Source organism: Hemiscyllium ocellatum, chromosome 35 (assembly GCF_020745735.1).
Source record: "Hemiscyllium ocellatum isolate sHemOce1 chromosome 35, sHemOce1.pat.X.cur, whole genome shotgun sequence".
Classification (NCBI taxonomy): Eukaryota; Metazoa; Chordata; class Chondrichthyes; order Orectolobiformes; family Hemiscylliidae; genus Hemiscyllium; species Hemiscyllium ocellatum.
Window position 1 is genome coordinate 13,914,726 of NC_083435.1, and position 23,750 is coordinate 13,938,475.

The 23,750-nt window shown below is 43.0% G+C and overlaps 1 protein-coding gene across 7 annotated transcripts in view; it reads left to right on the forward strand.

The window, feature by feature from the left end:
• LOC132832816 (protein PRRC2A-like) overlaps positions 1-23,750 on the forward strand; it is a 134,632-nt gene that overhangs the window by 26,548 nt on the left and 84,334 nt on the right. The window lies entirely within an intron of this gene.

The following is a 23,750-nucleotide window of genomic DNA, read 5'->3' on the forward strand; positions in this document are numbered from 1 at the left end:
TTTCTAAGTCCATCCACATGCTGAATTAGCCAGTTGCAGAATTGCATCTAATGTCGGTTTGATCTGTTTTTAAAAAAGTTTTTTTTCTTGCAAGTCGTGTATTGAGTACAAGACAAAAAACATGGTCAAAATTGGTGTTTTCAATACTGCAATCATCAATCCAGTTTTTTTTGGGAAATGCACTGAATGTCCAGTGCTTCAGTTCTGTTTGTGTGTCGTCACCTTTAAATTATTCCCACTACATGTAATCAGCAAGCACTATAACCATTCTGCCTTCACCGGTTTCACTAGGCTTAACCTGAATTTGAAGCAGACCAATCTATGTTTACACTATCCACTTTCACTTTTTTTGAGTAAGTAAAGTTGTTCCTGTTATCTAGTAACTTTTGAAGTTTCAGTCACCCAGATGTTACCACTTAACAGAACTGAGAAAAATCACCCAGTTTTTAGAAAGCTTTTAAATGCCTGTGTATGAGATTTTATTTTTAACACCGTTTAGGGAGTTTGATTTGTGGTAACCACTTTTATTCTGCTATTGGTAGTGGATGCTTGTTGAGATTTTCCATCCAGGTTATATGCAATGATAGAGGAGAAAATGAGGTCTGCAGATGCTGGAGATCAGAGTTGAAAATGTGTTGCTGGAAAAGCGCAGCAAGTCAGGCAGCATCCAAGGAACAGGAGATTCGACGTTTCGGGCATAAGCCCTTCTTCAGGAATCACGTTATGTGCAATGATGGCTACACTGAGGCATATGCAGTCTCATATAATTACCTAAATGGATATAGACATACAGAATTTGATCATGTTCTCCCCAAATTGCAGCTTATTTTGAGTATTGAGAAGTTTCTAGTAACTTAAGTTGAATGATCTTGCTGAGCTCTTTGATTCTGTGTATCATTGGTGACCTTGCCCACTTTTTAATAAAACTGCCAATAATGCATTTTAAATTCATTTTAAATTTGCAGCACCTGTACATTTCCTGAACTAACCAGGTGTTCCCTGAAAAATGACTCCGTATTTACACCAATCATGGAGTTCAAAAGCTCCGGAGAAGATTTGCAGCTCAGATTGAGGTTCTGGATGTAGGTTTGCTCGCTGAGCTGGAATGTTCATTTTCAGAAGTTTCGTCACCATACTAGCTCACATCAGTGAGCCTCCAAGTGAAGCACTGGTGGCATGGCCCACTTCTATTTACTGTTTTTAGGTTTCCTTGAGTTGGTGATGTCATTTCCTGTGGTAACATCGTTCCCTGTGTTTTTTCTCCAGGTGGTGGTAAATGGGGTCCAAGTCTGTGTTTGTTGCTAGAGTTCTGGTTGGAATGCCACACTTCTAGGAATTCTCATGCATTGCTCTCGCTCTCGGCTTATCCAAGGATGTGTGTGTTGTCCTAGTCAAAGTGGTGTCCGTCCTTTGCTGAGAAATTGGTGGATTGTGTTCATTTTTGAATACGTTATTTCGGTGTTTTTCCTCTGATCTGCGTAGTCCCTCTGTGCTGCAGTGTGTGTGTGGTGGCTCGTTGAAATAGTGTTCTGTTGCAGCTTTGTTTGTGGGTGTTGGGATGATTGCTTCTGTTGGTCAGTATGTGTTTTCCTGTCGATGTCATTTTGTCAAAACCTAATGTCATTTACAAGAACTGTAACAAACACTACATTGGACAAACAGAAAACTAGCCACGAGGATGCATGAACATCAACTAGCCACAAAAAAGACATGACTCACTCTCAGTATCCTTATGTACAGATGAGGAAGGACAACACATCCATCATAGGACAAGCCAAACAGGTGCGCATGAGAATTCCTAGAAGCCTGACATTCCAGTCGGAACTCGATCAAGCCACCGTTGACGTGGACCCCATTTACCACTCAGAGAATAAAACAGGACATCATGTCACCACAGGAAATGACATCAACCCAAGGAAACCTAAACACATAAATAGAAAGCAGGCCATGCCACCAGTCCTTCATCCAAAGACTCGCTGATGTTACTTAGTATAGTGACTAAACATCTGAAAACAAACTTTGCAGCTCAGCGAGCAAACTTATATCCAGAACTCCTGACTGTTAGTCTTAGGACTAATCAGATGTGATATGATTTGTATTGGGATCTTCCTAAGCAGCTTGGAAGATTTTTGTGCGTCTTTGGTAAGGTTGTACAAAATTGTCCTGACTCTGCACACGCAATTGAACATCCTTTTTATTTAAATAGAAATGATAACCTTACTGTGTATTTTATGAACTGATTCAATTCCTGAGACTGCTAACTCTCGCAACTCACTGACTAAGAAATATGTGCAGCAAAAATTTCCTCTATAGGCAGTGTAATTTTATTCATGCCCAAACATAATAGAAGTGAAGAATGGCACTTGCTGGAGTTATTCATCATAGTCCAAATGTTTAATTTCCATTATGAACATGGTACAAAGGAGCATGGGCAGACCAGCTGACCCCTCTCGTGCTCTACCTTTTTAAAATGATTTTGAGGCCTACGCCAATCTCTGCCCCCGCCCCCACTCCCAGCTCCAGTCCCACACGAGGTCCTAGCTCCCAACCTTGTCGGATCTTCACCATCCCTCCAGACCTCCCCCTCTCTGAGGATGAAAGATCAGTCCTCAGCAGAGGCCTCACCTTCATTCCCCTACGCCCTCGGATTAATGAGTTCAACACGCGGCGAGATATTGAACAATTCTTCCTTCGCCTCCGTGCCTACTTCTACAACCAAGACTCCCGCCCACCCTCTGACGACCCCTTCTCCTGCCTCCAACGCACCCCATCCACCTGGACACCCCGTGCTGGCCTCTTACCTGCCCTCGATGTATTTATAGCCAACTGCCACCGCGACATTAACCGACTCGACCTGTCCACCCCTCTCACCCACTCCAACCTCTCTCCCTTAGAACATGCAGCCCTCCACTCCCTCCGCTCCAACCCCAACCTCGCCATCAAACCGGCAGACAAGGGAGGCGCAGTAGTAGTTTGGCGCACCGACCTTTATACCGCTGAGGCCAAACGCCAGCTCACGGACGCCTCCTCCTATTGCTCCCTTGACCATGACCCCACCTCCCACCACCAAACCATCATCTCCCAGACCATCCATAACCTCATCACCTCAGGGGATCTCCCATCCACCACCTCCAACCTCATAGTCTCACAACCCCGCACTGCCTGTTTCTATCTCCTGCCCAAAATCCACAAACCTGACTGCCCCGGCCGACCAATTGTCTCAGCCTGCTCCTGCCCCACCGAACTCATCTCCGCGTACCTCGACACGGTTCTGTCCCCTTTAGTCCAAGAACTCCCCACCTACGTTCGGGACACCAGCCACGCCCTCCATCTCCTCCATGATTTTCGCTTCCCCGGTCCCCAACGCCTTATCTTCACAATGGACATCCAGTCCCTGTACACCTTCATCCCCCATCACGAAGGACTCAAAGCCTTCCGCTTCTTCCTTTCCCGCCGCACCAACCAGTACCCTTCCACCGACACCCTCCTTCGACTGACTGAACTGGTCCTCACCCTGAATAACTTCTCTTTCCAATCCTCCCACTTTCTCCAAACTAAAGGAGTTGCCATGGGCACCCGCATGGGCCCCAGCTATGCCTGTCTCTTCGTAGGATATGTGGAACAGTCCATCTTCCGCAACTACACTGGCACCACCCCCCACCTTTTCCTCCACTACATCGATGACTGTATCGGCGCTGCCTCGTGCTCCCACGAGGAGGTTGAACAGTTCATCAACTTTACCAACACCTTCCATCCCGACCTCAAATTCACCTTCAGTCTCCTCCCTCCACTTCCTAGACCTTTCCATTTCTATCTCGGGCGACCGACTCAACACAGACATCTACTATAAACCGACTGACTCCCACAGCTACCTGGACTACACCTCCTCCCACCCTGCCCCCTGTAAAAACTCCATCCCATATTCCCAATTCCTTCGTCTCCGCCGCATCTGTTCCCAGGAGGACCAGTTCCAATACCGTACTGCCCAGATGGCTGCCTTCTTCAAAGACCGCAGATTCCCCCCAGATGTGATCGATGATGCCCTCCACTGCATCTCCTCCACTTCCTGCTCCGCCCTTGAGCCCTGCCTCTCCAACTGCCACCAAGACACTGGTTCTCACCTACCACCCCACCAACCTCCGTATACAGCGTATCATCCGCCGTCATTTCCGCCAACTCCAAACGGACCCCACCACCAGGGATATGTTTCCCTCCCCTCCCCTATCAGCGTTCCGCAAAGACCACTCCCTTCGTGACTCCCTCGTCAGATCCACACCCCCCACCAACCCAACCTCCACTCCCGGCACCTTCCCCTGCAACCGCAGGAAATGCAAAACTTGCGCCCACACCTCCTCCCTTACTTCTCTCCAAGGCCCCAAGGGATCCTTCCATATCCGCCACAAATTCACCTGCACCTCCACACACATCATCTATTGCATCTGCTGCACCCGATGTGGCCTCCTCTTTATTGGAGAGACGGGCCGCCTACTTGCAGAACGCTTCAGGGAACACCTCTGGGACGCCTGGACCAACCAACCCAACCACCCCGTGGCTCAACACTTTAACTCTTCCTCCCACTCCACCGAAGACATGCAGGTCCTTGGACTCCTCCATCGCCAGAACATAACAACACGACAGTTGGAGGAAGAGCGCCTCATCTTCCGCCTGGGAACCCTCCAACCACAAAGGATGAACTCGGATTTCTCCAGTTTCCTCATTTTCCCCTCCCCCCACCTTGTCTCAGTCAATTCCCTTGAACTCAGCACCGCCCTCCTAACCTGCAATCCTCTTCCTGACCTCTCCACCCCCACCCCACTCCGGCCTATCACCTTCACCTTGACCTCCTTCCACCTATCACATCTCCATCGCCCCTCCCCCAAGTCCCTCCTCTCTACCTTTTATCTTAGCCTGCCTGGCACACTCTCCTCATTCCTGATGAAGGGCTCTGGCCCGAAACGTCGAATTTCCTGTTCCTTGGACGCTTCCTGACCTGCTGTGCTTTAACCAGCAGCACATTTTCGGTCTGTTTCAAATTCAACTTCACCATTTATTTCCTGAATAACCCTTGCTTCTTTGGTCTGTGCAGAATTTAACCACCTCTGCTTTTAAAATTTTCAATGGTTCTTGATTTGATTTTAATTATTGTCATGTATACCTAGGTAGAGTGTAAAGTTTTATTTATGAGCTGTGCAGGCGGATGATAGAGTGGAAAAAAAACAAACTTAGGCATGCTGGTTATGTTGTCCTGTTTTGTTATCCCATTTTTTTTCCCTGCTCAGTCGAAGCAAAACGCTCAGACATTGGTGTAGTTTTACCCCCATCTTTATTCTGGGCCCTAGAGAGAGAGAGCGAACAATCACCCATGCGCACAGAGACATGAGTTCACTATTTTCTCTGGTACATCGGTTTCTCAATGACTTGTAAAGTTTATTTTACGGGGGGAGCATCTGTGTAAGGCGATATACATATTGATTAACTGTCACAATCAACAAGTGTCGTTAATAAAGATTATGCCATCTGCCACATAATGAATACTTTTAATTTGTTAACTGACATCACAAACCGAATGCTATCATATCTTGTTAAATGGCTCTATGTAATAAATTACCCTTGCCTGCATCGCTATTGTTAACTAAGTTCTTATCTGATCTGAGTCCTGCTCAGCTGAACCTCTTTCACCAAACTCAGAACTTAACTCTTTCCCTGCCTGCTTTTACCCTGTACACATTTTCAACATCGTGCAGGGCTTGGGTTCGGCAAGATCAATATAGCAAAATCAGCGTTATTTGAGTTCATTTTATTAATAATGCCAGGAATAAGCTATCCCTGAGCCTGCTGTTGCATGTGTTCAAGCATCTACCTGATAGAGCATTACCAGCGTGTTAGGGGTCACTTGAGTTTCAAAGTCTCTCAAGCCTCTGAAGGAAAGCATTTCTCATCTTAGTGTTAAGAGTATGACCCATAATTTTTAAAATGATTGACTAGTTCTGGACTAATCCACGAAAGGAAATATCCTTTCCACTTGTCAAGACCAGTTAGGATCTTGTACTCTTCACTTTATTAACTCCATAAGATAGAGGAGTACAAAGAGGCCATTCAGCCCGTTGAGTCTACTCTGCTATTCGTTCATGGTCTTTTGTGTTTCTTAACTGCATTATCCAAGCCTTAGTCGGCCTCCGTACTACATCACTGCTTTTGTATTCTAGCCTTCTTGAAATGAATGCTAAGATTGCATTTGTCTTCGTAACTGCCAACTGAACCTGCATGCTAACCTGAAGAGAACCCTACACTAGAACTCCCAAATGCCTTTCCACTTCACATTTCCAAGGTCTCCATTTGTCCTACGAAAGTGCATAACCTCACATTTTCCCACATTGTATTCCGTCTGTCGCCTCTTTGCCCGTTCTCCTAGGTTATCCAAGTCCTTGTGCAGACACTCTCTGCTTCCTCTACTCTACACTACCTATCCCTCCACCTATATTTGTCATCTGTAAACCTAGCAGCAATGTCCTTTTGTTACTTAATCTAGGTCTACTAGTGACTGGCTGCCATCCTGGAGAAGACCCCTTTTATCTCCTCTCTGCTTTCTGCAAATCTGCTATCCATGCCAGTCCATTTGCCCTTAACACCATGGGCTCTTATTTAGCCTTCCGTGTGGTGCTTTGTCAAAGGTCTTTCTGGAAATCCAAATAAATCCAGTCCGCTGGTTCTCCTTGTTTAACATGCTCATTACATTTTCAAAGAATGTTTAACAGATTTGTCTTCCCTTTGAAGCCATGCTGACTCAGCCCTTTTACCATGCATTTCCAAGAACTCTGCAATCTCATCCTTTTTTTAAGATCAACATTCTTAAAAACTCACCAACGACTGAAGTTAGGCTAACCAGCCCACGTTTCCTGACTACTGCTACTCTCCCTCCTTAGATAGGTGTGTTACATTATCTTTTCTCAGTCATCTGGCACCCTTACTGACTCCAGTGATTTCTGGAAGATCACCACTAATGCCTCTACAGTTTCCCCAGCTATATCCTTCAGAACACTTGACTGTGATCTATCCATCTTCAGACCTTTTCTGCATCCCCCAAAGACGTCATCTTAGTGATGGCCACTGCACTCTCCCCTGCCCCCTGACTCTCTTGAAGCTCTGGTACCCTGTTGGTGTCTACCATTTGAGAACTGATGCCAAGTACGTATTCTGTTTATCTACAATATTTGTTCCCCATTACTACCACTCTAGCCTCATTTTGCAGAGGTCCAATGTCCATGCTTACCCCGTTTCCTTTTTCATGTACCTAGAAAACCTCATGTAATTTTCTTTTTAAATTACTAACTAGTTTAGTCTCCTTTTTTTGATCATCTGCCCACTTCTTCTTCCTCTTTTTTTTCTCTCCTTTCTTTTTCTTCCTCTGCTGGCTTTTAAAGGCTTTCCCCATCCTCTGGCTTCCAACTAATTATCACTACATTTCTTTTGACTTCAGTTGTGTCAGTCATGGTTGCCTCATCCTCCCCTTACCATGCTTGTATCTTGGGGTGGATTCCTGCTGTATCTCCCAAATTACCCCCAGAAATTTCTGCCATTGATTCTTCAGCGTCTGCCCTTCCATCAACTCCGACTAGCTCGTCACTCGTGTCTTTGTAGTTACCGTAATTGTAATAATGTTATATCTAATTCCATCTTCTCCCTGTCAAACTCCTGGGTGAGGTTTTATCTAATCGAGTCTCCTCACTACACACACCAAGACTAAAATAACCTCTTTCTTTTCGGCTCTACCATAAGCTGCTCCATAGTAAAAACAACTAGATATTCCACAAATTCCTGTCCTTAAGATTCAGTCCATCTGCCAACTAAATCCTCCATGATTATTATAATACTGCCTTTCTTACATGCCTTTTCTATCTCCAGGTTTATTTTCATCCCCACATCGTGACTACTGCTTGGAGGCCTGTATACCATTACCATCAGTGTCTTTTCTCCTTTTGTAGTTCTTCAACTCTACCCTCACAGATTCTATGCCTTCCAACCCATATCACTTGCTATTGATTTTAATTTCCTTACTGAAAAGTAACCTGCCACCTCTGTCCAACTGATTTGCCTGTCTGCCTTTTCAATAGGATGTGTCCTTGGATATTTAGTTCTGAGTCTTGATCTCCTTGCAGCCATTTCTCTGTAATACCCACAATATTTCAATTCGTGCAAGAAGTTCATTTACCTTGTTTTGTATTCTGTGCCAGTTGTAAGTCCAACACCCTCTGTCCTGCATAAAAACTGAAAAAACAGAAACAAAAACAAATTGCTGGAGAAACTCCGCAGGTTTTGGCAGCATCTGTGGAGACGAAGCAAAATGAACATTTTTGGTCAAATGACCCTCCTTCAGTCCTGCATTCATTGATTTTGCACTTCCCTCCCAACCTTCTCATACTTGTTCCGTTATCTACTGTGTCTGAAACTAGATTCCTGACCCTTTTCCATACTGTCTGTTGTATTGCTTGCTCTGAAAATTTTAACTTTTGCGACTTTCTCCCACATGTTTAGTTTAAAGCCATATCTACGACCGGTGTTATAAAATTCACTAGAATGGTTGCCCCTTTGGAACCACTCCTTCCTTCCCTGGTACTTGTGCCAATGTCCCATGAACGAGCTTTCCCCACACCAAGCTTTAATCTTGTTGTACCTGTGCCAATTTGCTCAGGTAATGATCTCTAGATTATCACCTGTTTTGTTCTGCTTTTTAATTTGGCCCCGAGTTGCTCGTACTCCCTATATCTTTCTCTGTATATTGTTGGTACCTGCCTTGACCATGATGACTGGATTTTTCTGCTCCTGCTCCCAGTTCTTCAGCCCAGATGAGATCCTGAACCTGGGTACCAGGTAGGGAGCACAGCCTTTGACACTCATGTTCCTGGCCACAGAGTCAAATGTCTATTCCCCTGACTGTACTGTCTCGATTACAGCTACATTTTCTTTTTTTTCCTCCTCCTTTTCCCTCTGGAATGGCTCTCTGTACCGTAGTGTGGTCAGTTTGCTTATCCTCCTGGGAGCCCCCACTCTCAACCACACAGCAAGAATATCAAACCTGGTATGAAGGCTCAAGGACTGAGGCTCCTTCAGCAGTACTTCCTGGACCCTTCTACTTGCCTTGCTTGTAGTCACACCGTCCTTTGACTGCCTCCTGAACATGGGTAACTGGCCCCTCCCTGATGTGTTGCAGTGTTTGAAGTTCAAACTACAGCTCATCAACTCTGAGCTGGAGTTCCTCAAAGAACCAGCATGCGCTACAGATGTGGTCTATACAAACCACAATGGGATCCACCAGCTCCCCACATCATGTAGTTACAACACCCTTGCCTGGCCTGAAATCTCTCTTAATTACTTAATTTTTTTTTAAAAATCATTTTTTGTACTGGCCTTTTAGTTTGCAGACTGTAAACATTTCTCCTATTTAGCTTCAATCTAAAAGTGACCATCAACCACTGACCCACTTAATCTGTGATGTTACTCCTTTGTCCTGGGTATTGATCCTGGACTTCAATTTATCCTATCTTTTTTAAATTTAAAAAAAAAGTTGCAAACTCTGATCCCAAAAAACAAACACCACCACCCCCTGCCCCACCACACCGAATGTACACATTGCCTCTAAGGTCCCCACACTATGTACTCACTTAAGCTGTATTTTGCTGTGGATATAATCACTTCTTCCTGATTGTATGAAGCTTGCCCCAGTGGAAACAAGCCCAGCTTGTTCTGTCTTTGCTCGTAAGACAACCCATTCATTCTAGTTATCAGTCTAGTAAATCTCTTCATGTTCAAGGTGAAAATGATTTAGGAGACTAAAGTCACACTAAGTTTTTTTTTAAAAGTGTGATCTCACTAATACATTAAAATGTTCATATCGGCACTTTTACATTTCTGTGCCTTTAGTACACCTGATGGCTTTGATTTAAGAACGATGCAGTTTTTTGGTACTGAGTCCTAGTCAGCAATAGGAGCAGTCTCAAAAGGCTGTTCAAGAAGATTTGTTCTGATCGTCTGCCTGCATTCTCCTTTTGTCCTAATCGTTTCCCTTCTTTTGATTTGCTTTGTCCCCAAAGATCTGCCTCCATCTATGCTCTTGGAGAATTAGTGAGAGAGCCAAAAATATGCCCACCACATTGTTGATAATTGAAAGCACTGTTGTCAGGGAGCTATATTTCACTGACATGAGTGCTCTATTTAGTATATGTTTTGGAAACTAAATATTTAATGTAATAATTGGAAGCTTACCAGAATTTGCTGAAGTGGATTATTTGAAAAATGGCACTTCACTGTGTGTACTGTACTAGACCGAAATACACACAAACACATCATCTGCAGTTTACGGCTTAATCCTCTATATTGACCCAATAAGACATTCCAAAAAAGGTCCCTTCACCATTCAGGAGACTCCTGTATGGGAGCCTTTTTAGTTTTAGTGATTCTTTTGCTCTGTCCTGCTAATGCAGTAAATAGTTTCTGTCCACAACCTCCATATTTTATTGGTATCGACAACACTCTCTAACTTTCCGCCTTTCTTCTTTTGTAAACATTTGGTACCAAGAAGAAAACGGCTGATGCTGAGCTCTCCAGTTACAACTTACGATCTTTCTCCACTCAGTGTATCCCTTAAACTGCTTGGCACTAGCACTTGGGATCACTGGCAAAATCTAGCATAGAAAGGAATCCCACTCCAACTGCTTACACCAATGTTACACTTGAAGACCTAGTTTTGATGTTTTTGGTTAACCTCCCTTGGATCAGCTATTGGTCTCATAATTGAGCCAATCCTGATTTGTCTACAATTGACACGTGCTAACAGTACTAAAGGTCACGTGTGTTCCTCAATTGTCATATTCGCACCTTGACAAACCAGTTTGAGAGAGAAAAGTGGCCATTTGATTGAAGTGGTGAACAAAGCCATAACTCTGGTGGATGAAGGGATCCCTAATGCACCTTTGGATTCCCCCCCCCCCCCGCCCCAGGACAGAATTTTGTTTGCTGGATCTCAGTGGGGCTAATTTAAATGTAACTAGATTAAGAGCGTCTTCAACCAGGAAAACCAGTTGTTAACCATCTACCTAGTTAAGCACTCTGTTTAAAGGAATTAGACAATAGGTGCAGGAGTAGGCCATTCTGCCCTTCGAGCTTGCACCACCATTCAATATGATCATGGCTGATCATCCTTAATCAGTATCCTGTTCCTGCCTTACCTCCATAACCCTTGATTCCACTATCCTTGAGAGCTCTATCCAACTCTTAAATTAATCCAGAGACTGACCTCCACTGCCCTCTGGGGCAGACCATTCCACACAGCCACCACACTCTGGGTGAAGAAGTTTCTCATCATCTCTGTCCTAAATGGTCTACCCCGTATTTTTAAGCTGTGTCCTCTGAATCGGCACTCACCCATCACGGAAACCTGTTTCCTCCCTCCTGAGTGTCCAATCCTTTAATAATCTTATGTCTCAATCAGATTCTCCCTCAGTCTTCTAAACTCAAGGGTATGCAAGCCCAGTCGCTCTAGTCTTTCAGCATAAGGTAGTCCCGCCATTCCAGGAATTGTCAAATAGAAACAGTTAGAAATTTCAAATGTCTGTTTGTCATGTTGGTGGCTGCTCCTCCATCTTACTGAATTATATCATCATCAAAAAATGGCTTTTGTCCATTTTTAACTTGCACAGTAAGAAAGCTGTTAACAATAAATCACGTGGTGTGCTTAAAAAAAACAGATAATGGCCTTCTCCATTATTCTTATCTTGAAAGTTGACATTTTATAATGGAAGTTGCCATTCACATTCACTGTAATAATGAATGTTATTTTTGAAATGTTATCCTCATCAGAAGTGATCAAGAATTGGTTTCCTGTGGTGATTCACTCAATGATAGGGCATGGTTTGCTTAGTGAATAATTATCCCAAAATGGCCCTACCAGTGGGAAAGTAGGAATGTTTCAGCTTACACCTTCGTATAGTAGCTGATATTGAAAATTTGCTGGATTGTTGAATTTAACAGTCATGCATCAGTGGTTGAAGAAAGAACTGTTTGTCAAAGCTGTGCAGCTGATCAGCTACAGTCTGGCATGAGGTCTAAGTATCCTGTGTGGCTGCTGTTGATCTATTTTTAATTTCTGTGACATCCTTTAGGAAAGTTACTTCTCATCACCTTTTGGGATCTTAAATAGATTTTGCCTGAGGTTGGAGACAGGAGGCTGATTCCTCTTCTGGCTGGGATGTAGCGGATGGAGATTTAAATGTTAAAACCAGCAGTGTTGCAGTATCCTAAAAACAGTTCTGGAAAAAACCTCCAACTCTGGCAGCATCTATGAAATGAAAAATTGTTAATGTTTTGAATTGACTTTATTCTGAGATCAAAGACTAAATTGACTTACCAGTGATTGGATTTCATCCCAAAAGTAATGGTGAATTATGAATTTGGACACAAACACAGGAAATTTCACTTTAAAACTTAACTGGCTCACCAGTGTTCTTGATGGAAGGTAATTTCCTATCCCTAATCAATCTAGTTAACATGATGCCCATCTAACCATTAAAGTGCTTAAATACAGCCTTGCAAAATTTTGTTTAATGCTATTCATTTGATGGCCGACACTGGGATCAAAAATGAGAATATGGAACCAACTGTCATCTCCGAGGCTAGATTAACTGATTGTTACAGACTGCCTGAATTAAGTTGGGTGTTTGTAAATGTTCACACTCCGGTCAGCTGTCTCAAGGATTTTCTTTCTTTGTATTTTGTAGCTTTTACTGAGATACAGGAGCCAATGTGGCCATTAAAGCTGGCACAAATCACTGAGCATATGCAATTGTGAAGTGTCACACACCCACAGTGCTTTTTTAAAAAAAAATTACATTAATTGTGACCGCTTCTGAGGAGTTCTACACTGCTGCCTGAACTGAAGACTTGACCATAAATGTGACAAGTTTTTTGTAACTACGCAAGGGGAGCTGTACATCTGCCTCTAGAGACACTAATCCACCTAAGGATTCATTTCACTCTGGGTGCAGCTTATGGCAGCAATGCTATTTTCACCTCTGTTATGAGACCAGTTTCAGCAAACTTTTGGCGTACAGAACTATTGTGGTGTGATGGCTAGCTCTAGCAGCAAAGTGCATTACATTGCTTTGTTTTATGTACGCAGCTGGTAATTCCTGCAGAAACAACAGCTGAAGAGCAAGATGCAAATCTGAGGCTGGTACAGGTTGGGTATTCTTTATCTGCTCGGCCGAAAATCAAAAAGCATCCCTCGTGTGGAAGTTGGCTGTTTAGCCCATTGAGTCCATACTGACTCTCTAAAGAGTGACCCATAGCTACACTATCCCTGTAAGCTTGCATTTCCCATTGTTAATTTACCTAGCCTGCACATCCCTGGACACCATGGGCAATTTACAAGATCTTTACCTGCGTGTGCTTCGTCCAGCCGCTTTGGCTTCCTCCCAGAGTCCAATGGACAAGCTCTACACAAGCATTTGGCAGAGGTTGGAATCGAACCTGGGTCCCTGAAACTGAGGCATCTGCTAAACACTGAGCCACCACACTCTCTCATCCTAAACGTCGAACGTCTTCTCGAAAGCAGGCCTGAACAGATCTCTGGATGTGTTGAGTTGGGGCCTTTTGGGTAGGAACAACTAAAAGTGTCTTAAAGTCAGTTTTTACAAAGGATGTGAGTGAACTTGACGCTTTCATCAGTCAGATTTCACTATTTTTAAAAAATATTTTATGCCTCCAGTGCATATTCTGCTGATTGGGAAAAAGTTGGTGCACAGTGTACCAGTCTGACCCAGCAGTTAAGAAAGAATGGGTTATTTACCCATTCAGATCAGCATTTCTGATTTTGCAAGTAACCAAAGTGTTTGCTTAAAATAGACCAAAAGCCTAATAAATCTTGGCAAAATGATGATCTGTTGACTCAACACGGACTGATGGCAGATTAAACTAGGCTGTGTCTGGCGGTTGAAGCCACTCTAACTGTAAGCACAGACAGGTTTGAAAGTGGAGACACTCCTGAATGGTATGAGTGTATCCTAAAACAGGGGGATCTCGTTATCCTGAAAACAGTTGGTCCCAAGGTTTTCTGGTAAAGGGATCCCTCTTAGAGCTGGGTCTTAATAAATGCATGTAAACTTAATGGTAAACGTACAGCAACAAGGAGTATGAGCTTGGTCTTTTCAAGTCACTGGAGGAGGAGGCAGCTTCGTAGATATGAAAATGTGTTGCTGGTTAAAGCGCAGCAGGGCAGGCAGCATCCAAGGAACAGGAAATTCAACGTTTCGGGCAAAAGCCCTTCATTCCTGATGAAGGGCTTTTGCCCGAAACGTCGAATTTCCTGTTCCTTGGATGCTGCCTGACCTGCTGCGCTTTAACCAGCAACACATTTTCAGCTCTGATCTCCAGCATCTGCAGACCTCACGTTTTACTACAACTTCGTAGATATCACCATCCTCCATGTTGAGGGGAGTGCAGCACAACATAGGAATTTTTTGTTGAATTTTGACTTTGAATTTTTCCTAGATTTGAATTCCTAATATTCATTTGTGGAATGTGGGAACAGGCTGGCTCGGCATTTGTTGCTTGTTTCTACTTGCCCTTGAGAAAGTGGTAAGCTGTCGTCATAAAATGCTGCAGTCCATGTGGTGTAGGTCGACCCATAGTGGTGTTTGGGAGGAACTTCCAGGGTTTTGATATAATGAAACTGAAAGAAAAGCAATTACCAAACCAGGATGGAGAGTGACGTGGAGGGGAGTATGCAGTTGGTGGTGTTGTCATATATCTGATTCTGTCTTTGTGAAAGTGATCGTGGAATTGTAAGGTGCTGTTTAAGGATCTTTAAGTTTTCTGCGTTGTATTTTGTAGATGACCAACACTCAGTAGCTGCAGTGTGCATTTGTGGAGAGAACGGATGTTTATGCATGCGGCGCCAATCAACTTTCATCTGGATGATGTTGATGAAGCTGCATTTATCCAAGCAAGCTGGGAATATTCCATCGCTTGCTTGGCTTGTGTTTTTATAGATGGTGGATGGTGTTTGAGGTGTTAGGTGGAGAGTGATAAACTGCAGGATTCTTAGCCTCTGACCTGATCTTGTCCTAATTAGTCTAATTGAGTTCGTGGTCGATGATAAACCCCAGGGTGATGTTGGTGGAGGACTCGATGGTCACGCTGTGGAATGTCAAGGTGAATAAGTTTTTTTTTCTCTCTTGGAAACTGTCACTGGCTAGCATTTATGTGGTGTGAATAACTGCTTGTCAGCCCAAAAATGGCTGCTATTCAAGTCTTGCTGTATTTGAATGTGGACTGTTTCTGTATTTGGGGATCACAGTGCTGAATATTACACAGCCATTGGTGAATATTCCCACTTTTATGACCTTTTTTTATGATAGTTCATTTGAAGCAGTTAAAGATCCTGGGCCTCAGGCACCACTCTGAGAAACTCTTGCAGAGATGTCCGGGAGTTGAGGTGGCTGATGTCTAACAACCACCAACATCTTTCTATGTATCCGTTATGATGACTCCAACTAGAGGAGCAATTCCTCATCGATTGCTTAGGGTGTAGGTTTGATATCCAGATGTTTCATTACTGGCTAGGTAACATCAGTGGTGACCTGCAAGTGAAGCAAAGCTGTTGTCTTCTGCTTTCTATTTATATCTTTCTCCTGGATGGGGTTCCTGGGGTTTGTGGTGATGTCATTTCCTGTTTGTTTTCTGAGGGGTTGATAGATGGCGTCTAGATCTATGTGTTTATTTATGGCATTGTGGTTAGAGTGCCAGGCCTCTAGGAATTCTCTGGCATGTCTTTGCTTAGCCTGTCCCAAGATAGATGTGTTGTCCCAGTCGAAATGTTGGGTTTTTTTCCTCCGTGTGTAGGGTTATGACGGAGAGAGGGTCGTGTCTTTTTGTGGCTAGCTGGTGTTCGTGTATCCTAGTGGCTAACTTTCTTCCTGTTTGTCCTACGTAATGGTTGTGGCAGTCCTTGCATGAAATTTTGTAGACTATGTTGGTTTTGTCCGTGGGTTGTACTGGGTCTTTTAAGTTTTAGTTTTTGTTTTGTGTGTTGGTGGGTTTGTGTGCTACTCTGATTCAGAGGGGTCTTAGTAGTCTGGCTGTCATTTCTGAAACTACTTTGATATATGGTAAGGTGGTTAGGGTTCCTGGCTGTGTTTGGTCTGCTTGTCATGGTTTGGTCTTGAATCTGCGCAGTATTATTTGAGTATCCGCTCTTGAATACATTGTATAGGTGGTTCTGCTCTGCTGTTTTGCTAGGGCTCCCTGATGTCCCACTTTGTCAAATATGGCCTTTATATCAAGGTGAGTCTCTCTCTCGACAGTGAGTGTCAACTGACCAGGTTCTACTTGATAGCATGGTTGATTATGCATTCCATCTTATTACTAATCAAAAATTGTAATTGATAAGTTTTGGATTTGTCCTGCTTTTTGTACACAGGATGTGGCTGGACAATATACCACATGTCAGATAACAATAGTGAGGCTCTACTAAAACAATTTGGCTAGGGGTGCAATGAGTCTTCAGTACTGTTGCTGTAATGTTGTCATAGCCCATAGCCTTTTATACAGTCACAAAATCTTTTTCACTGTGCTGTAGACCTCTCTAGGTACACCAAGTCTGTGCTGGTCAAAAACTACTACCTAAATACTTATCGTCTCACCTTCCAGCACTTGACCCATGTGTCTTGGCATTGCAAGTGTACATCTGAAATGCTACTAAAATGTTATGAGGGTTTCTGTCCGTACCACTTAGGCAGTGAGTTTCAAATTCCGGTTGTCGTCTGGGTGGAAAAACCTCCTCACCTACCCACTAAACCTCCTGCCTTTTACTAGACTCCTAGTCATTGATCCTTCTGCCAAGGAAAAAAGGTTCCTTCCCGCATCCAGTTTTTAATGTCATTTTTCTCAATGACGTGTCTCCTCTCTTCCCATGATCAATATCCACTGGTCATCCCTGCTCTCAGGAAATCTGTCCCAATCTGCCCAATCTCTCTTCATAATTAAAACTCTCTTGTAATATCCAGTGCCTTCAGCTTTTACTTGATGTCGCGTGGGATGAGTTGAATTGGCTGAAGATTTAGTGATGCTGGCTGGGTAGCTCTGGCCCAGATGGTGGGCGGAATCCAAGATGAATTGTACCTTCAACCAGAAGGGTTAAGTGTTTGTTTCAAATGCTTCAGCCTCATCTTTTGCACTGATGTGCTGGGCTCCACCTAAACGGAGGATGGGGATATCTGTGGATCTTTATCCTCCAGTGAATTCTTTAATTGGCCTCTACTATTCACAAATTTAATGCAATCATGGTTGATTGAACACTTCAATGCATTTTACCTTCACATCACCAAAACCCTTTCTGCTATCAGTTTAAATGTATAATTACCAGTTAGTACAGAAGACCAAAGCTGAAAGCATTTGCATTGGTATTCAGCCAAAAATGCCAATGAGTGATCCAACCTGTTTCGCAGGTGCTATTCCTCAGCAAATGCAATTCAACCCCTTGACATCAAGAAATGGTTGAGGGCATTGGATACTACCCTTGGTGTTGAAAGTATTTCAGCAATGGTATTGAAGACTTCAGTGCCAGACCTTGTTGCACTCCTAGCCAAGCTGTTCCAGTACAGCTACATAACCAGGCAATTTTCCATTTTGCTGCCAGTTATGTCCTGTACTCTGACCAAGCAAGACAAATCAGGCCAATTACCACCCTTTTTATTGGTCATTAATAGTGATGGGGAAAAAATCATTATCTAATCAAGCACACTTTCTTTGAAATAACCAGCTCACTCCTCCTCAGCTTGTGTTCTGCAAGTGTCTTGACTTTGATCACATTACAGTCTTAGTTCAAACATGGACAAAAGAGCTAAACTCCAGAAGTGTGGTGGGAGTGATTGTCCTTGGCATCAAGGAACCCTATCAAAACCAGAATCAGTGGAAATTTGAGAGGAACTGATGAAAATGTCTCTGGTTGGAGACGTGTAGCACGAAGAAAGAAGTGATGTTGGTGACCGATCATCCCAGCTACAGGACACCACTAAAGTAATTACTTCTGCAGGGTCCTGATCCAGTTATCTTCACCTTTTCAATAAAATCAAATGTGGGAATTTTCTTGCATAATGTTCCTCATTCACTACTTCAGTTGCGGTCCAAGTGTAGCAAATTTGGACAGTATCACAGAAGGTCCAGGCAATGACCATTTCCTCGATCCCCAAAGCCTATCTATCGTCTGAAAGTTGCAAGTCAAGAGTGTGATGGGATATGCTGTCTGTTTTCCTTGGTAAATGCAGCTCCAACAACATTTCAGTTGTTTGATTTGTCCAGTCTGCTTGATTTGTCGCTATCAACAGACAAAACATTATCTCTACCATCAATGCTCAGTCGTAGCATTGTATGCCATATGCAAGACACAAAAAATTTATTAAGGCTGCTTGACAGAACGTTCCAAATCCACAACTATTAAAATCGAGAGGGACAAGGGTAGCAAATGTGTGGGAGCACCACCTGAGTAACACTGAGACATGCGATCCTGCTTTGGAAACCCATCGCCATTCCTTCAGTGTTGTGGGTTGAAATCATGGGACTTCCTCCATCACGGTATTGTGAGTCTATCCATAAATGAAAGAAAATTGTTTTTATTTTAATAAAATGTTTGACTGGATATATTTTTTTTGTGGCAGTGGGATTTGACTGAAGATTTCAGATTTTTTAGAAGTTGCAGTTGCTGCTTTACATGTATTAAAGAGGGTTTATTGCAAACATTTAGATTTTTCACCAGTTATTCACACTACAGGTGAAGACTTGTATTCGCTATATTATTTCTCAAATATTTGTGTTGTACTGCTTTGGAAATGCATGGTTTGGTATGCAACTGTGATACAATCCAACGTAATAAATGTTCGAATGAGAAAATTGACCACCCTCAATGTGATGCCTGGTGTTTATTAAATTAGTACCATTGTACCTCAGCTTTAGCTAAATATTTTATTTGAAAGTCAATGGCCCTGACTGTACACAGCTTACACTTCGCTAAACTGACTGAAACGTCCAAAATCTACCATTAACCTTTTTAAAAAAAAATCAACTCTACTCTGCTACTTTTTTTTTGAGGAAGAGTACACCAAAGTTGTTCAACCCTGTTGTGCGGCGAAAAGAAAATCAATCTCTGACCCAGTGTCAAAAGTAGATGACCTCATTTTTAAGGTAGTCCCTAGTTCTGGATTCTCCTACAAGAAAGCTTCCACTCTACATGGGTACTGTCATGCCCCTTCAGGATCCTATTATTAAGTTCAACAAAGCTGCCACCTATTCTAATAAAGTCTAGTGGATCAAGCCTAGCCCATCTTATTTGTCCTCATAAGGCAACCTGCCAATTCCAGGTATTGATCTTCTAAAGTGCTTCCAACACTTTTTTACATCCTCGGTACCACTTCTCTGAATTTCTAATTTGGTTGAGGTCCTCCTTCCCATCCACTTTGTAACTTTTATAGCTGTTTGCTTTTATACTATCATAGAATCCCTACAGTGTGGAAATGGGTCATTCTGCCAACTGAATCCACACCAACCCTCTGAAGAGCATCCATCAAGACCACCTTGATACCCTACCCCAATAACCTTGCATTTTAGATTATGTTAGATTACTTAGTGTGGAAACAGGCCCTTCGGCCCAACAAGTCCACACCGACCCGACGAAGCACAACCCACCCAGACCCATTTCCCCTACATTTACCCCTTCACCTAACACTACAGGCAATTTAGCATGGCCAGTTCACCTAACCTGCACGTTTTTGGACTGTGGGAAGAAACCGGAGCACCCAGGCAGACACGGGGAGAATGTGCAAACTCCACACAATCCTGTGGCTAATCCACTTAGCCTGCACGTCTCTGGGGCAATTTGGCATGGCCACTCTATCTAGATTGTATATCTTTGCACTGTGGGAAGAAACCGGAGAACCCAGAGAAAGCCCCTCAAGCAGGCACAGAGAATGGGCAAACTCCATGCGAACAGTTGCCTGAGGATGGAATCAAACTCTGATCCCTGACATTGTGAGGCACCAATGCTAACCACTGAGCCACCATGTTGCCCCACTTTCTTTTGAAGACAATTTAAAAATAGCAGCTTGCTTCATCTGTCACTATTTTTATTTTCCAACACTAATTCCCCAGACTTGCTTCTATAGAAGCAATACTTGGGTTAACTGTCCTTCTTTATATTATATAAAGTTCTCTTCCCCTCTACTTCGCTCCCCCCCCCCCCCCCCACCACCACCATCTACAGTTGATACATTCCAATACCTACTGCGGATGCCCAAAACTGCAGTTAGTTGTGAACCCTATCACAATGGGAGTTTTACCTCCCCAGTAGCTCCGTGGATTTGCAATCGACCATGTAATATTTTCAGGCTGCAGTAAACTGTGGTTAACTGAACTGTGGAAACCGATTTCATTGTCTCATGCTTTTACAGGGATGGTGATGGTCTAGTGGTATTTTCATTGAGCTTTTGATCCAGAGACTCGGGTATTGTTCTGGCACTGGGGTTTGAAACCTGCCATGGCAAATGGTGAAATTTGAATCCAACAAAATAACCTGGAATTAATACCCATAATGATGATTACAAATTGATTGTTAGGCAAAATCCATTTGGTTCAGCAGGTACTTTAGGGAAGGAATCACCTACCTTTACCTAGTCTGGCCTAATGTGACTCTAAATAGCAATGTGGGTGCCCTCTGGGTGATTAGGGGTGGGCATTAAATGTTGGCCTAGTCAGCAACACACACATTCCCATGACTGAATTTTTAAAAATCTCTACTTTTTTTTCATCCTTAATAAACCCTATTAAAACAGTTTATTGAAGAACTTAAAAATGGCTAAAATAATAATGTTCTGTCCAACTTGTGATCCATCTTTGCAAAATGTTTTTTCCTTGAAATTCGATCCTATCTCATTTAAGTAAGGGTAGTACAGGGGCAGTATGGTGGCTCAGTGGTTAACACTGCTACGCTGCAGTGCCAAATTTTAGGGTACAACTCCAGCCTTGGGTAACTGTCTGTGTGGAGTTTGGGCGTTGTCTCATTGTTTGCATGGGTTTCTGCTGGGCACTCTGATTTCCTCCCATAGTCCAAAGATGTGCAGGTTAGGTGGATTGGCCATGCTGAATTTCCCATAGTGTCCGGGGATGTGCAGGCTAGATGAGTTGGTCATTGGAAATGAGGGGTGGTGGGGATAGGGTGGCAGGGTAGGATTCTGCTTGGAAGGTCAGTGCAAACTTGATGGGCTAAATGGTGTCTCTCTGCACCGTGGGATTATGTCGTTCTGTGATTTAGGTAATCACACATCCCAGCAAGACAAAAGGATCTATCTCTTCTGTGTATTCTTTAAAATATTCTGGGAATGTATACTGATGCACCTCTATTGATCTATTCCTTTCCCTAATTAGACTTTTTGTATTAGCTAGCTGTTTTTTCATTCATAATTGTAATTTCCCTCCAAGTTTAAAGTACTACCTGAACCCACTCTTCCCTTCTTCAAACTAAAAGTAAAGTCAATCATGTGATATTATGTTGCAAGACTGAAATTATTGTAGCATTTGTCATTTTACTTGCATTGAGGATGCTGAGTGGAGATTTGGTTTAAGGCTTGCATGGTTGAGAAGGCGTAGATGGAGTGAATGGAAAGGATCTAAATCCCTTTCGAAATAAGGGTGGCATAGATTTAAAATCCGTTCAAAGGAATAAGGGAGAGATAAAGGTCTGGAGCTCATTGTTTGAAAGATTATTAGAGGAAGAAAAATAAAATACGTTTTGAGATGTTTGGATAGACATCTGAATTCTTGTAGCCCATCGTATTTGAGCTCTGAGCTTGAAAAATGGCATTCCCTGAATGTATTTTTCTTCAGAATGCAGAAATAATGGGCAGATTGGCTTTCTTTAACTATGCTGTAAATTGTTTCCCTTTTTAGAAAATGCTGAACGGTGTGTTGGGATGTGGGCAGAAGGACTTCATGTGAAGTCCTTCTAAGGGCCAGTCGGGGCATGATTCAGTTGACTGTCATCGTGCTGTAATGATGCAGTCGGAGATCATTTAATAGTGCACAAGTACTGCACTAATTTTAGATTTGATTCCCTACCGTTTGAAAACTGGCGCTTCGGCCCAACCAGCCCACACCGGCCCTCTGAAGAGTAACCCAACCAGACCCATTCCCTCTGCACCCAACATGATGGGCAATTTAGCATGGCCAATTCACTTGACATGCACATCTTTGGACTGTGGGAGGAAACCGGAGAGCATCAGGAAGCCCACGCAGACTTGGGGAAGATGTGCAAACTCTTGCAGTTGCCCGAGGCTGGAATTGAACCTGGTACTGTGAGGCAGCAGTGCTAACTACTGAGCCACCATGCCACCCCATATAGTCATTTGATTGAAAAGTAATCTTTTGTGGCAGAGGAAGGCTTCAGGAGCATTTGAACCCTTTTAAAGCATGAACCTGCGTCATTAGGAGAGAGAAAGATATTAACTTTGTAAATCATAATTTATTTCTTCTAAAATATGGGGTACAAATAGAAAATAGGAGCAGGGTAAGCATTTCAACCTTTTTTTTAATATGATAGGTGATTATCCAACCTGGTATCCTGTTCCCATTTTCTTTGATCCCTCATGTCCTTTAATCCCTCTAGCCCTATTAACTATATCCAACTCTTTCTTGAAACTGTTCAAGTTTTGGTTGCAAACACTTTCTGAGGCACAGAATTCCACAGGCTCACCACTGAATTTTCTCCATCTCTGTCCTAAATGGCCTTCAGTGTATTCTTAGACACTGATCCCTAGTTCTGGTGCAATATCCTTCTGAAGGATCCAAAATGACTTGCACCAAATTAACCACTTTTGCAAACCTACATGTAAGTTGCATAGATAAGATCTATTTAAATTGTCAAGAACTATGATGGTTGAGGGATAGATCACCAGGGCCTTGAGAGGTCCCTGCTCTTTTGATATAGTGCAGTGGTCTATTAAATCCGTATGAGGAACATTGAATCTTTAAAGTACAAAAGTAAGCATTCAATTTGACATGTGCATGTTGGCTCTTTTTTTTTAAGTCACTCCGGTTTACTTTGGCCATTCTGTGTATTTGCAATGTTTTGCCCATCTTAATTTGCGATCCAAAAAGATACGACCAGCAGTACATGGCAGTGATGTGTTAATCTGTCATGTGACAATCTTGTGGCTGGGCAATGGACTCCATTATTTGTGTACAATATTACTGAGATCTTATGACATTACTGATCACATTATCCACTATTTCTTTTCTGTTTTTTGGTTAGCTTTTGTGGCATTGTTTTAGCTTGTTCTACTTTGAGAATTAATGGTACTATATCCCTCAGCTCGTCATTATTTCTCCTGTCACAGAGGCTTCATTCCACTTCACTTTTCCTGGTGTAAGCCTTGCCCTTCTTGTTCAGTCTGAGTTCAGCTTTCACATGCATGCTGGTAACTCCAGCTTTATCTCTTTATCCCACCATTGAGCTACATAATTTAGTGTAGCATCCTGGGCAAAGAACTTGAAGGTTATCTGCACATTCAGAATTGAAATCAAAAGCAGTAGCTAGAAAAAAATTCCAAGGAAGTGGAACCTCCGATTGTTGCCACAACACAACCATCAGAGGATTTGAACAATAAAGAGGATGACCCCATAAATGAACCAGAAGACCAGCAGATTGTCATGTT